General features: G+C 56.1%; 1 protein-coding gene across 1 annotated transcript in view; it reads right to left on the bottom strand.

Moving 5' to 3' along the window:
• Window positions 1-1,601, bottom strand: part of TMEM132B (transmembrane protein 132B) — a 166,162-nt gene extending 164,561 nt beyond the window's left edge. Inside the window, exon 1 of the mRNA XM_054695431.1 lies at window positions 1,576-1,601. The gene's annotated coding sequence lies outside the window, so the exon portion shown is untranslated. The remainder of the gene's footprint in view (window positions 1-1,575) is intronic.
• Between the last annotated feature and the right edge of the window lie 12,693 nt (window positions 1,602-14,294).

The raw sequence follows: 14,294 nt of genomic DNA, 5'->3' as shown, positions 1-14,294 counted from the left end.
AGAATCCAGCAAAGTGACAGAGAGGCCAGGGCAGGCCACAGAACGGGAGAGATGTTCCCACCAGCATTGTGTATAACGGAAAACAACTGGAAACGACATAAATATCCATCAACAGGGAGCTTTTTTAAATAAATTCTAATAAATGCAGACAGCGGCTGTTCCGTGGCAGATCTCCGTTTGCATCTAGAACACAGAGCGCCCTTCGCAGAGATAAGAACAGGCGCACAGACTGGATGGGCAGATCAGATTTTTCTGGAACAATAGATAAGTGGTATCTTTAGAGGGAAAGACGGTTTGGGTGAGGCAATGCCTGGTTCATTCTGTAACTTCATGGGCGCTTTGAACTGTTTTTATCAAGTATATTTATATTTTAAGTATTAATAGAAATTGGTGCAAGAGTCATAAGCCTTTTTTCCTTTTACTTTTTTGCTGAGAAAAAATACATATAAGCAAGTGCTTCAAAATTCTCTTCTCTGAAATCCTAGAATCTAAGAAATTAGCTGGGCAGGGGTCTCCTGGCCTGTCTCCGCGGGGAGCCGTGGGTTTCCAGCCCGCGTGCCTCGCCGTGTTTCCTGCAGGGATCAAGGAATTCCACCGCCAGAAACGGCTTCTCCAAACCAGCGGGCTGCGGGCGTGGAAGCGACCCCGTGAGCTCATGGACGTTGTTTTGACTGGGAAAAGGTGCCCAGGTTTTCCTGCACAGACCCAGAGTGAGGCTCTGTGGCTCCAACTCTCAGGGTGGGTAGCGCGACAGCCCCACCGCAGTCACTGGAATCCGGGGTCACTGAGGTGGCTCCAAGCAGTGACTGGGACTGCGCACCCCCCCCCCAAGATTCAGGGCCCGTAACCCGGCATGTGCCCTCCCTGGGGGTGTCTTCACAGGCTGATGCTGAGATGAGGTCAGGCAGAATTTAGGGTGGACCCTGAATCCGAGGCCTGGGGCCGCCTAAGGAGTGAGGACGCGGAGACAACACAGGGAGAAGGCCCCGTGACAGGGCGCCGGAGACGCGAGGGGGCGTCCACAAGCTCCCCCAGGAAGGCTGGACCCCCAGGAGCCCGGAGAGGCAGAGGGGTCCTCCCTGGCGGCCCCGAGGAACACGGCCCCCACACACCTGGATTCCGACCTCTGGCCCCCGAGGGCGGCCTGCAGGCCCGAGGGAGAGCCGGGGCACCCCGGGGCCGGCGCAGGGACCAAGGCGAGGAGGGGGGGGCGGGCCCCCACTAAACCAGCTTCTCCCCTCCAGGGCGCGCGCCTCAACCCCGCGATCTGAGCCGGCAGAGGGCTCCTGAGAAGAGGTTTCCGGCCTGCGCCCCGCCACATTTCGGGGTCCGGGCTGGAGCCTGGGAACCTGCATTTCTGACCATTCCAGGGACCCGCTCTTGGAAGGGCCGCCCCGAGGACCACACCACGGGCGCCCAGGCACCCCAAGGCGGCGACCTGGGCACACCCCGCCCCCCCACCCCCCCCACCCCCGCGCCTCCCTGGTGACATTGTTTAATTCTCCACAAAAGGCTCCACAGCCAGCGGTTAAAGAGAGAAACCGGAGGACACGGGCGTCTCCTCCCCCGGGGTACCTCGGGCTGCGGGGCCGTCCGCCGGGCGCCCGGCCGGGTCCTCCGCTGCTGCCCCGGCGCTCCGGCCTGCGCTCGCCCGGGCCTGGCAGCGGGGCCTCCCGGAGGGGCGGGACATCGGGCGCCCCAGCGGCTGAGGGGTCCCCGCGGGCCCGCGGGCGGGCGCCGGCCTCGGCGGGCTGGGCCCCTGAGGAAGCGGCCGGACCGCGGGGAGGACGCGCCTTCCGCCAGCACCACGCCCGGCCGGCCGCTCCCCGCCAGCCCGGGGCCCCCAGCGGCCCGGGGCTCCGCCGCCCGGAAGACTCGCTCCAGGGCGAGGCCGCTCCGCCCTCGGCGTCGCGCGTCCAGGGGCGGGGCCAGGGACGGGGCCTGCCGCTTCGCCCTCACGCGGGCGCCCCCGCCCCATTGGCTGGGCCCTGGCCACGTGGCCGCCCTGGACCAATCACTGGCACGCCGGCCTAGGCCCAGCAGGAGCGCTGCTCGCCCGGCGCCCACGGAGGACGCGCTGCCCCCCCAGGCCGGCTCCGCGGGTCCTTCCCGGCGCGCGGGGGCGGGGGGGGGGCGGCCCCCCAACCCGCAACCCGCAACCCGCGAGCTCCGGTGAGTCCAGGCGGCCGTGGAGCGGGTCGGAGATGCGGCCCCGGCCCCGCATCCTCCCCGGGCCAGTCCCCGCTGCCCCCAGCGGCCAGGGGCCAGGCCCCGTCACAGGCCCCCCCCGCCGGGGTGTCCACCCCCCGCCCCTCCCCGCCCCGCCCCCCCCACGCACGTGGGCGCGGCGCTGACGGTGCTGACGAGCCCGGCCCAGCCGTGCCGTGTCGCAGAACCAGGAGCAGGGACAGGCGGGAGGGCCGGCCCAGCCACCCCCACCCCCGTCTTAGCCCGGGAACCCCAGAGCCAGCTCCGCGACAGTCACTGCGGAGGGAGACTTGGAAGGCGGCGCCGGGAATGTGGGGCAGAGACTGCTGAGGTGACGCAGAGAGGCGCCGGCGGGGGGCTGTCCGCAGGCTGGAGCGCCGTCCCGGAGGACCTGGGCCCCGGGACCCCATCCTGCTGGCGGCACTACAGAAAACTCAGCTACCCCCCCCCCAGGCGCCGTCCGAAGTCGCTCCCTCCTGGCCAGGGCACCCCCAGGGCCAGCTCAGGGATGGGGAGGCATGGGGCAGGGACACCTTGCCGCCTGGGCCTCCGAGCGCTGGTTCTGTGCAATGGCAGTGACTGTACCTTGCCCAGGGGGCTCCGGTAAGGATTAAACGGTCAGTCTGTGGAACGCCCCTCTGACCTGGCACGAGTCAGCCCTCAACAAATGTAGCTCATGTGAAGACCCCGTGATGAACCCTTCTCATCACGGCTCCCCAGAAACACTCTCCAAGAGAGAGGAGATGCAACTGCCAGTGTCGTTTCCACCTGACCCCAGGGCGGCGCTTCCAAGGCCAGGCTCCCCGTTGTTACAGCAGCAACCCCCAGGCCTACAAAGCTCAGGCTCACACAGGCAAAGAACACAGACAGTGCTCCTGCACCCTCAGTGCCGGGGCCGGGCTGGCTGAGTGAGCCAATGGAAGAGTGGCCAGTCCGGTAAACCCTGACAGGCAGTGCCAACACCCCCACTTTCCAGATGGGAAAACCTAATTTCATGGCAGGGCAGACCTAAGTTAAGGCCAGCCGTGTCCACCACCCATGCAGTCTTCTGACCAGGCCTCCCCGTCACCTGCACGGTAGGGGCCTGCTCACTAACCCGGTCCTCTCCACGCTGTCCTTTTCTGTGTCCTCATCTGCCAAATGGGACGACCACACTACCTTCCTCAGAAGATCATCGTGAGGACAGAGATGTGAGAGGAGCAGGGACAGTGCCTGGAACATGGAAAACATTCGAGAAGCATCAGCCAACACAAGCATCAGCCCCGTGAAACTCAAAGAGGTTGAACCTGGGGCTCACACCCGGGCTTTATTTGGTCAGACACAGCTCAGGGAGCACCATCCTGTGCAGCTTTGACACCTGAGCTGGAAGCAAGCTACCCAACAAATGGACTTGGCTCTGCTGTTTGAAAATAAAAACCATACAGCTACATGTGAATTTGCACACAAGAGGTACATTCAAGGACACTCACTGCTACATGTCTTTGTGGCAAAAACTGGACACAACCCCAATGTCCACAGGGCTACAGGGCAAAACAGGGTTTGGGGACTGAACCAAGAGCAGAAGTTCTAGAACACCTAGCCCTGAGTCTATTTTCTCCCCCGGGATGGGGATTTGGCCATAGTCTCCTTGATTTGGCTTAAAACCAGTGGAGCCCATACTTGCAAACGTTCCCTGAGGGAGAAGTGCGAGCTGCTAACAGACGTTTGCTATAGTTAAGCTAGCTTTGCCCTTTGTGCTGGGTCCACGCTGGACTACATTTCCCACCTCCCTTGCAGTTAGGAGTAGCCATGTGACTGAATTCCAGCCAAAGGGCCATGAGCAGAAGGGAGAGGCCCACTTCCAGGCCTGGTTGGTAACACCCCAGGTGGTCCTCATAGGCAATCTCTGTTGCAGAAGAGAGACTCCAGGGGGTCACTGAGGCACAGACTGGGCCCTTGGGGGTGAGCCAGAATCCTGAGTCCCGGAATCACACCCTGACTGAAGTGTTTCACAAGAGAGAAATAAACTTCTATTGGAGAAAGCCAGGAGATGTGAGGGGTGTTCACATAGCAGCCAGCCTATCCTAATAGAATAAATTCTTCCAGAAACATGATAGAAATCCAAAATAATAAAAAAAAGGCAGCCAGAAATGCACTTCCCATGTCTGGCAAGACTTGCCTATGTTTGTGGCCAGCTTCCTAAATGTGCAACTAGGGCCTGCTCTCAGAAAGCCTCACCCTGGTTCAGTGCTCTGCTGCTCCCTGCTGAAATTCCCAACAGGAATTTTTCCCAACTGGCTGGGAAGTTGGTCTGCCTTATGTGGACAGCGACCCCACACCCCACTGGGTACACAGAGGGCTGAGGGAGACTACAGAATAGTTGCACCTGTTCTGCCCTGGTGGCCACTCACTTCTGACCAGAGCCCTGCATCCTGGTTAATGGACTTGGGAGTTTGACCTGCCCGTGGTGTGGCATGTGAGTGTGCAAGGCCCACAAGCAAGGGTTCTCTTCTTTCTGAGTCATATCCACCTGAAACACTATGTGTGGAATACTATACAGCCAGGCAAAATGAGTGGTTATATCTGCTGGCATAAGGCAATATTCAGCTATGTCAAGAGAGAGAAATATGAAAGTGTAAAAAGTATATTTGTATGTATGTGTGTGTGCATGTGTGTGTTTAAGGCTTTGGGGAGCTAGGGGTCAAGAATGGGAGGAAATGCTTTTTAGCAAACACCTGTCTCCTATTAGCTGATTTATACTGTGTGTCTGCTTTCAATTCAAGAAGACAACATTTTTTTAATTTTTTAAGTGGTCAGGAAAAGCCAGGAAAGAGATGAGAGCCTTTCTGAAAGAAATCCTATAGAGTCAGCTGGTCTTTTTCCTGGCCCTGCCCTTGGAACTTTCACTGAGAGGAGGTGTGCTCAGCAGGGAAGAGGGTCTGGAGTCTCTCCTGAAACCCCAGGGGTCCTGCATCTGACAAGACAGTCGCCCACCTAAAAACAACAGGACTGATGCTTCAACAGGATTCAGTAGTAGGGGAGACACCAGTCTCCTAGGCAACTGTCCCCTGGAGGTCCTTAATATCAGAGAAGAGCTGGTACCCTGGGAAGCTTAAAACCAGGCCAAGTGGGCTCACTTAAAGACTGAAATCTCACAATTAAAAATAGCCATGATATAGAATCACCATAGATCCATCATATTACAATTAACATAGAACACATCTGGCATAGGATTAGCATATAACCCAGCAACTCCACCTACGTGTACACCCAAGGGAAATGAAAACAAAAACTTCTACATGAATCTTCATAGCATCTTCAGTCGTGATAGCCAAAAAGTGGAAATGACCTAAATGAATGCATAAGCAAAGTGTGACCCAGCCATACCACGGAGTATTATTCAGCCATGAAAAAGGAATGAGGCATTTCCCATGCTACCGTGTGGATGAGCCTTGGCCATATCATGCCAAGTGAAAGGAGCCAGACACGAAAGGCCTCCTATTTTATGACCCCATTTGTGTGAAATGTCCGGAGCAGGCAAACCTAGAGACGGAAAGAGGATTAGTGAAGACCGGGGGCAGGGGCCCAGGAGGACAAGTGAGGAGTGACCATCAACAGGCGTGGTCTTATTTTGAGGTGACAAACATGTTCTCCAGCTAGATAGTGGTGATGGTTGCACGACATGGTAAATACATCAATACTGCTGAACTGTACACTGACAAATGAGTTAAATGGGTGAATTTTGTTATGCAAATTCTACCACAAAAAAAAAAGACAAAGCAAATACAACTACGGCAATTTTCTTATGTTTTCCAAAATGTAAATTATACATTTTTTATAATTAACTGCAACTGTTAGCCAACTCTCAGACTAAAGCACAAACCCAGCACTGCAAGCAATCATTTAACTCACCCAACACAACTGCTAACTGCAGGAGGTCACGGCCCCCTCCACAATGGACTTCTGTCTGGGATCCTAAAGACATGCCCTTTGGCCAGAATTCCAGGGCATCGTCCATTTCCCCAAGGTCATCTCTTACTCCTTTGAAGTTCAAATGGTTCTATTTTGAAGCCTCCGAGGATTTCCTCTCCCTCAAGTGCTAAGTGCTCTGACTCTTGACAGCCCCTCGCGGGTCAGTGGTTTCGCGGTGGTTCCGGCAATTCGCCAACATCACTTCCATCGACTTCCTGAAATCCTGCATTTCTTGCAAGACTAGCAATTTCACTCTGTGATGGGCACTGGCTGTACCGTTCATTATGCTTCAACGAAGCGTCAGCTCCTGGTCCTTGGGAGACACTGATAAAAGGATGGGCGGGGAGGACGGTGCCTTTTCTGGCAGGGCAGCAGTTCCCACATGGGGGCAATCCTGCCCCGGTGGCCATCGGCAGTGTCTGCAGGTATTACTGGTCGTCACACGTGGGGGTGAGGAACTGCTACTGGCCTCTAGGGGGTAGAGTCCAAGGGGTGCTGGACCTCAGGGCACAGAACAGACCCCACAACAAAGAATTATCCAACCCACAATGGCAAGGCTGAAGCCTGCCCCAGGAGGATGTCCAGTGGGAACTGAATGTCTACACAGCCTGTCCGTCGGACAGCATGTCCATGTTCGGGCACCGGAGTCCCCAGCCAAGCACATGAGTGCAGGAAGTCCAGTAATGCACAGTCCCCTGGGGAGGGATTCTTGTCGCTGGGCCGGGCCCCTGTTTATGGAAAACCTGGCTTCTGTGACTGCTCCCTTAGTGGCTCTGGCTGCCAGGATGCCCAGGACGATTGATAGGGCCGCTCCTGTGTCACACTGACTATTCAATGCTCTCTTAATTTCCTTTGGATCAATTGTTTAAATCTTGATACCGATTCATTTTTGTGCACCACCTTGAGTCAGCGATGGAAGAGAGCAGGATAAATATGTACCAGCAAAACACACGGCTCAACCTCCACAATGCCCATTGTTCCTTCACCCCATGCCAGTGAAGGTTGTGTGGGGTGATTTTCTCCCCCTTTCCTGCAATAACACACACACATTCAGGGGGATGATTTCACAAGGTTCACATCAAAACAGTCTCACCCCTAAAGACTGCAGGAGCCCCTAAATCCAGACTGCAGCCCTTGGCCTCTGAGACCCCTCCATGAGGGGGTACCTTTCTCCCCACCCCACAGGAATGCCCCTGGTACCAGTTAGGCTCTGGCCCAGGAACACAGAAACTTCCCCCCTCTTCCAATATCCCCTCCCACAAGGTTTCCAAGTTCAACCAGCTCCTCAAGGCCCAACTGAAGTCACACCACCTCCAGGAAGCCTTCCCAGATCTGCCCTTGGTTCTCCTTTCCCTGAATTTCCATTGTTCCTCCAGGACTTACTTACATCCTCTATATAATCACTTTGTTTCAGGCAGGCCAGTTACCACCAAGGAAGTTTTAAGACCTTCCAACTCCTGGGCGGTTTTCCTTTGTGGACTCTCCCACTGCACTCCATATTGAAACACTCCTTCAGCCCACATCACATAAAATGATTTTATAAGAGTTGAGGCTCATTCCAGCTGATTGATCAACACTGTTACAATCGGAATGGCTGTTGTGGGTATCGTCCAGGTCTGGGGACAGGGCAGAAGGGGCCGGGTATTACCTGGGAGGCTGTCACGAGAATCAGTGAGCTGATACACGTGAAATGCTTAGAAAGGACTGGCACGGAGCAGATTCCCTGAAATGTGATTATTGGTGAGACGGTCAGGGGTCCCTCAATTGGGGGGGGCCGCTTGTGGCATTCTAGGAAGTGGGGTGGTGTCCACAGAATTGATCCAGTGCCACGGGGTCCCCCTGGTGAGACAAAGGGATAGAGAGCTCACAGCTGTCATGCCAGATGCCAGATGTCAGCCCGGCTGCCTTCGTGAACCCGTCCCTGGTCATCATCTTCAGGCCCAAAACTCTCCTGGCTGGGCTCCCCACAACTGCTGGCCACTGAACTGGACATGAGCCTGTGAGCCAGGCAGCACTGGCTGGAAGGAGAGGACCCCACCCCGGGGAAGGGCAGCCTCCGCCCACTCCACAGGGCACTGGGGGTGGGAGGCAGCTGCCCCAGGATGTCAGGTGGGCACGCACAGCTGCCCAGGACCGTCACGTATCAGATGCTCCTCACCTCATTACACACACTTCTGATTAATATGAATTATTAATTGAGATCCAACTTCCTGGCCAGAACCCACTAAATCAGCCAAATTCCTCCCCTAGAGATTCAGGGAAAACAATTTAACACCGCAGAGAGTGCATCTTGTGCTACTGGCGTCACTCGGAATATTTGTCCAAACTGGCAGAGCCTTCTTCATCGCTGCCATGGTCCCCCAGATGCCGTGAGAGAGCTTGCCGCGCAGCTATGTATTTTTTAATCCAATTTATCACAGCACTCCAGATATTGATCTCTCAAGCCAGGGACAAATAATCTAGAGACTCGGGTCTCTGGCTACAAAGGCTCTCATTTTTTCAAATTGAGATGAAATTCACATAACCTTAAATTCAACATTTTAAAGTGAGCAAACCAGCAGCACCCAGCACGTTCACCATGCTGTGTAGCCATCACCTCCGTCAAGTTCCAGAACGTTCTACTCACCCCAAAAGGTAACCCTGCATTTATAGCAGGGTTACAGCCGTCCCCATCTCCCCTTCCCCAGCGCCTGGCAACCAGTTTGCATCTGTCTCCGAGGGTGGCCTGTTCCCAGCACTTGCCAGAAATAGAATGGCACAACCTGGGGTCCCTGCTGTCTGGCTTCTTTCACTGAGCACCAACCGTGTTTTTAAGGCTCTTCCAGGTGTGGCTTTTCCAGGCTGTTTTAGCACTTTGTCCCTTTTTTGGCTGAATAATATTGGTTGCATCATTTGGACAGAGCACGATTAATTCATTCATCCTCGATGAATAGATGGACACCTGGGCCGCTAGAACAGAGCACCCTTGACCGCTGTGGACATGCATGGACAGGCCTTTGAAAACCTGTTTTCAAGTCTTTGGGGTCTAAACCCAGGAGTGGAATGGCTGGATAATTCTATTCTCCTCCTCATCCCAGCATTTCTCTTTGGGAGCTGAGGGAATATGTGGAGCCGTCGAGCTGCACATGGGCCCTCAGGGCCCAGCAGGAGGGGGTGATGGGAAAGTTCAAGGTATCCATTGCCAGGGCCAAATCCAGGTCCAAATCTAGGTCCCAGCTGACAGGAGGAATCTGGTCAGGAGAGGGTTTTTCTCTCTCAACCTAGAATGCATGTGTTGGTGTCTGAGATTTTCAGATTTCATTTCTGCACTGAGATTCTAGAAGCCAGATGCAGAGCCTTACAAAATGCACAGCAAAGAGAAAAGTTTCTGAAGGCCCTTGGCCTGCCCCGGATGAGAGAGGCACAAAAGTAGCAGATTCAGCCCTTTTATCTTACTTAGGGAGGAAAAAGAGGATTGGGTGGTTGCCTTTTTTATTTTTCCTTTTAAAATATTTTAAGTTAAATCATTTACATAAATAAATGCATAAATGTTCATGGCATAAAATGAAGAAGATACAAATGAGAACGGGGAGGGGATGAAGTTGCCCCCAGCCCTGTCCCACGTACCCCTTCCCTCCGAGGAGTAACCAGTTTCATGGGAACCCCTAACCCAGTACTCCACATATTTGCAAACATCTACACATGTATCCTTGCATGCACATGCATGCGAGCGCACACGCATGCACGCGTGCACACACACACACACACACACTGTTCTCCAACATGCTTTATCAGTATAGACCTGCCTGGTTTTTTAACAGCTGCATAATATTCCCTTGTGTGGATATTATCATCATTTATTTCATCAGCTGAGGATCTTCCCACATCCCTGCAGTCGCCGCTGGGACAGTGAGCACAGTTTGCACACAAGGAAATGAGCTGGACAAATGTCTCAGCAGGCTCTCTGGGCCCAAGTTCCTGACAGTTTTCATCTTGACAGCACGTAGGAGCAATGAAAAGAGAGGGGGTCTGCGGGGAAGGGTGACCTTCTCTCTGCAAAGATCATCCAGGCTCTAAAACACCCATCGTCGGGTAAGTGCTGGTCCCCCATTTTCAAGATAGGGGAGTTGGGGTTGAGCGACGTGAGTGACCCAGCCTGGGCTCTGGTCACCCCAGCACCCGGCGAGGCTGCTGGAAGCCTGACTCCTGAGGGGCCCGGGCTGGTGCTCTGCCTGCCAGCCGTGAGCTCCAAGTGCCCCGAGTCTGTTGATTTATGGTTCTGCTTTGATACCCGTATTAATCACCGTAACTTTCCATTGAGCTAACACAAGCATCATATGTTACTAATTACACAACGCGGATGAAACAGCCTCCCAGATGAACTTACCCGCTCCCCCTAATTAGAGGCGAGCAATGGTGACTGCAGTCCAGCGCGCTCTGGGCAGGGATCTGCAAGCTTTGGGGCTCAGGGCCCGGTGGCCCCAACTTGGCCGATGCCAAAATCACAGCCAGCGGCCACTGCACCTCCAGGCCACCGCGGATGGCGAAGGAGGCGGCCCTCAGCCCGGAGGGCCACCCAGAAAGCCCTCTTCTAACCAGCCATCCAGGCGGCTGCCAGCGGCACCCCCAATCCAGGCCAGAAGAGGAATCACCGTCTCCTTTTCTCAGGAACTAATTTTGATAAGTTATCAGTGACCTTTTTTGACATCCTGTCAATGTGCCCCGCTCACAGAGCAGAGAATCAGGCCGAGAAACAGGGTAATCCCCAGAGCCTGCAGGACGGAGGGGAGCGCGCTGTGGTTCTCCACAGGCCCGAGGCCCCAGAGCCTGGCATTAGAGAAAGGAGCTTAGGTGTTGGTGAAGGCGGGTGACTATTTGGAGATGGGGCTTTCGGGGGGATAATTAAAATCAAACCAGGCCCCAAGGGTGGGGTCTGCTAGCAGGACACATGAGCTTATAAAGGACCAGAGCGCGTGCTCCCGCCCCCCGCCCCCCATGTTCCTTCTGTTCACTTAGGCACGTTGCTTTCTCTCCTTGATGTCTTTCTGGGGCTCCAGGACTCTCGTCTCGTGTAGATGAGCAGGCTCTCTCTCCCTCTCCCTCTCTCCCCGACAGCTGCCCCCCAAGACCCTGGGAGGAGCAGTGAAAGGGGCTGTCGCGAGCCAGGCAGAGAGCCGCCCCCACACCAGACCGCAGCCCAGCCCCTGAGGAAACCCGCCTGCTTCTGAAGCCGCACGGGTGGCATTTGTGCTGGCCGCCCGGCCGACCAAGACAGCAGGCAGACTAAGCGTAGAGGTCAAAGAGGTCAGGTGTGACTGAGATCGTGGGCCGGTCTTCCACGTAGACTGAGCGCTCATGCAGGGGGGGGGACCGTCTTTCTGTCCCCAATGCCAAAGGGCACGCCAGCCGCTCAGTGCCAGTCAGTGCGGGTCAGGTGGCTGGAGGAATGGAGGATGGATGGATGGAGGGTTATGGAGGACGGATGGATGGATATGGCTGGCCGATGGCCGGATGGGCGGGTGGGTGCATCGACAGGGGAAGGGAAGGCGGGAGGGAAGGAAGAATGTGTGGATGATGGACGGAGAAGGCGAGGGAGAGATAACGGGTGGGTGGCTGGCTGGCCGATGGGTGGATGGGTAAGTTATCCTAAAGAAGTATTTAGCAACAGTCCAGCCTCTGGCATTTTCAGAATGTAGACTCTAAGCTGGCACTGTCGACCAAGAACCCCCTGTAGGTGCCAGGAACACAGGGGTGAGGTAGCGCTGGTCTCAATTCTCATGGACGTCACGTCCAGTCTACAGCGAGGGCATTAGATCATGCACAAGTAAACCAGCCAGCCAGGCCACAAAGGGAGGTTCAGTCAGATGGCGATAAGCAGAACGTGAACAGGGCAGTTATTATAGTGAGTGCCCACAATGGAGAGGGCACCATGGACAAGAAGCCTCAGAGTGACCACTCAGAAGCCATTTGACAGAAACTAAGCGTCTTTTGGCAGCCTCGGGGTGCCGGCTCGCCCCACTGGCCATTCCTGCCACCCTCCCAGGCACGGGTCACAGGCAGTTCCGATGTTCTCACACTTTTTTAAAGTGCCAGGTAGCCCAGAGAACAGAAATAGCTACTCAGACAAATCACCCACAAACGTCCACACAGCGCTGTCCACATCAGGCCGAGGAGACAACCCAAAAGTCCACCAGCAAGTGAATCATAAGCAAAAGGCGTCACCCCGGGCACTGGGCTTGGGACTCAGCCTGCAGGGACGGAGCCCTGACCGGCTGGCACAGACTGGCCCAGGGACACTAGAGGGAGGGCGGGCAGGAAAGGCCACCCAGAGTGTGATTTCAAGCAGGTGCAGAATCACCAACAGGCAAGTCCACAGAGACAGGGGCTGGGAGTTGGCGGGGGGTGGGGAGACCGGGAAAGAGTGCTTGTGGGTGCAGGGTCTCCTTTGGGGTGATGCCACAAATGTTTTGAAACTCGATAGAGGTGGTGGCCGCGCGACGCTGGAATGGGCTGAAAACGTCTGAAGTGTTCACTTTAATGCTTTGTTTTATAGGATGTGAGTTTCACCTCAATTTTAAGAAAAATGGTAACGCCCGCTCATTCTAAAACTGATTGCCAGTAAGTTCCAGAATCTTTTATTTTACTTTTATACTTTAGCACGTGCGCGGGCGCACACACACACACACACACACACACACAGAGTGACATATTCTGTAGAAGGCTTGGGACGTAAAGGCCAGACCAAGGCCGTGCCCCCACATCCGGGGAGACGGGGTGAGGAGGATTCCAATGCTCTTCCTCTGGAGGATTCCAATGCTCAAAAGAACCGGGGTCAGGCCTGCCCACCACAGACAAGACTGACCATGAACCGGGACCAGAGTGGGTGGGGGCTGCAGCGAGGGTCCCAGAAGGGAGGAAATGTCCTCCCCAGATTCTGTTTCCTGCTGAACAAACAAGTGATTTGCGGGACCTTCTGTGTCTCCCTTCCAGACCATCCGTGCCCATGCGTAAGTGAAGCGCCGGGCACTTCAAAAAGTGCCCCACCCCCAGGGAGCCGCTTGCTCGAGCCCCAGGCAGATGGTTAAAGGAGAGCGGGCAGCTGACCCAGGACAGCGCAAGGGCCCCACTCACCCCGCTTGCAAGGAGCTGGGAAACCCGACCTTTGTTCTGCCTGGTGACCAGGGGCCAGGCTGGGTGCGCAGGCGGGGGTGGGGAGGCAGGTCCCACCCCACGAGGGGGGCACCCCCTCTTGGCTAAGTCTTGGCTAATCTTGGCTAAGTCTTGGCTAAGTCTTCCCACCACCACTCAGCCTCCGGGGCATCTCTGCACCTGGAGGACAGGCCCAGGAGACCAATCCAAAACCAGAGGGAGCTGGGGCCAGGCAGAGCGCCCCGGGGGCAGCTGAGCCCCGCGATGCCCGCTTCCAGGAGTGACGCTCCCTGGGCCGCCTCTGCTCCTGCTCCCCATCCAGGTCACTCAGACGAGGGCCCCTCCCACTCAGGGGAGCCCAAAGCACTGCCCCTTCATCCATCCTCGTCACTCTCTGCTCCACAGGCCCCTCCACCCACACTGGCCTCTGGCTGCCCGGGAACCCACCTGGCAACCTCAGGGCCTTTGCCCTTCCTGCTGGCCGGGCCAGAGCGCCCTCTCCCGGGCAGCCATGGGACTTGCTCCCGGCACCCCTGCTCCAGCTGTCCCCTCTCAGCTAGCCCTCCTCCGATGGGGCCACCCTCTAAACAAAAGTACCCCCCTCCAGGGCTCCCCAGACCCCCACCCGCTTTACTCTCCTCCATGACACAATTCCCCTCTAAGAGCCCCTGCCTTGCTCACTGACACGTCCCCGGGATCTAGACCAAGCCTGGCACCCAGGCAGGTGTGTCTGTGCTGCAGGGACGGGCAGGTGCAGGTCAGAGTCTCCCAAAGAATCTGCGGAGCCCCAGCCGCGCTGAGAGCAGCCACGCCGGGGGAAGGAGCATTCCAGTTTGGGGGACGTTTGAATTCTCGACTGGGAGAGAGTAAGTACATACAACTTGCGTCATCACCGTTTTTCAGTAAACCCAAAAGCCATTGCGTTCCACGGCGCACAAGGGAAGCGACAACTCGCGGACAAAGAAGGCCGACACACAGAGGAGAGGCCTGTCCGAGCCGCGGGGACT

This window comes from Talpa occidentalis, unplaced genomic scaffold (genome assembly GCF_014898055.3).
Source record: "Talpa occidentalis isolate TD23 unplaced genomic scaffold, MPIMG_talOcc4v2.1 talOcc4.14, whole genome shotgun sequence".
NCBI lineage: Eukaryota > Metazoa > Chordata > Mammalia > Eulipotyphla > Talpidae > Talpa > Talpa occidentalis.
Note: the sequence above shows the minus strand (reverse complement) of the source record. Positions and strands in the feature narration are given on the sequence as shown.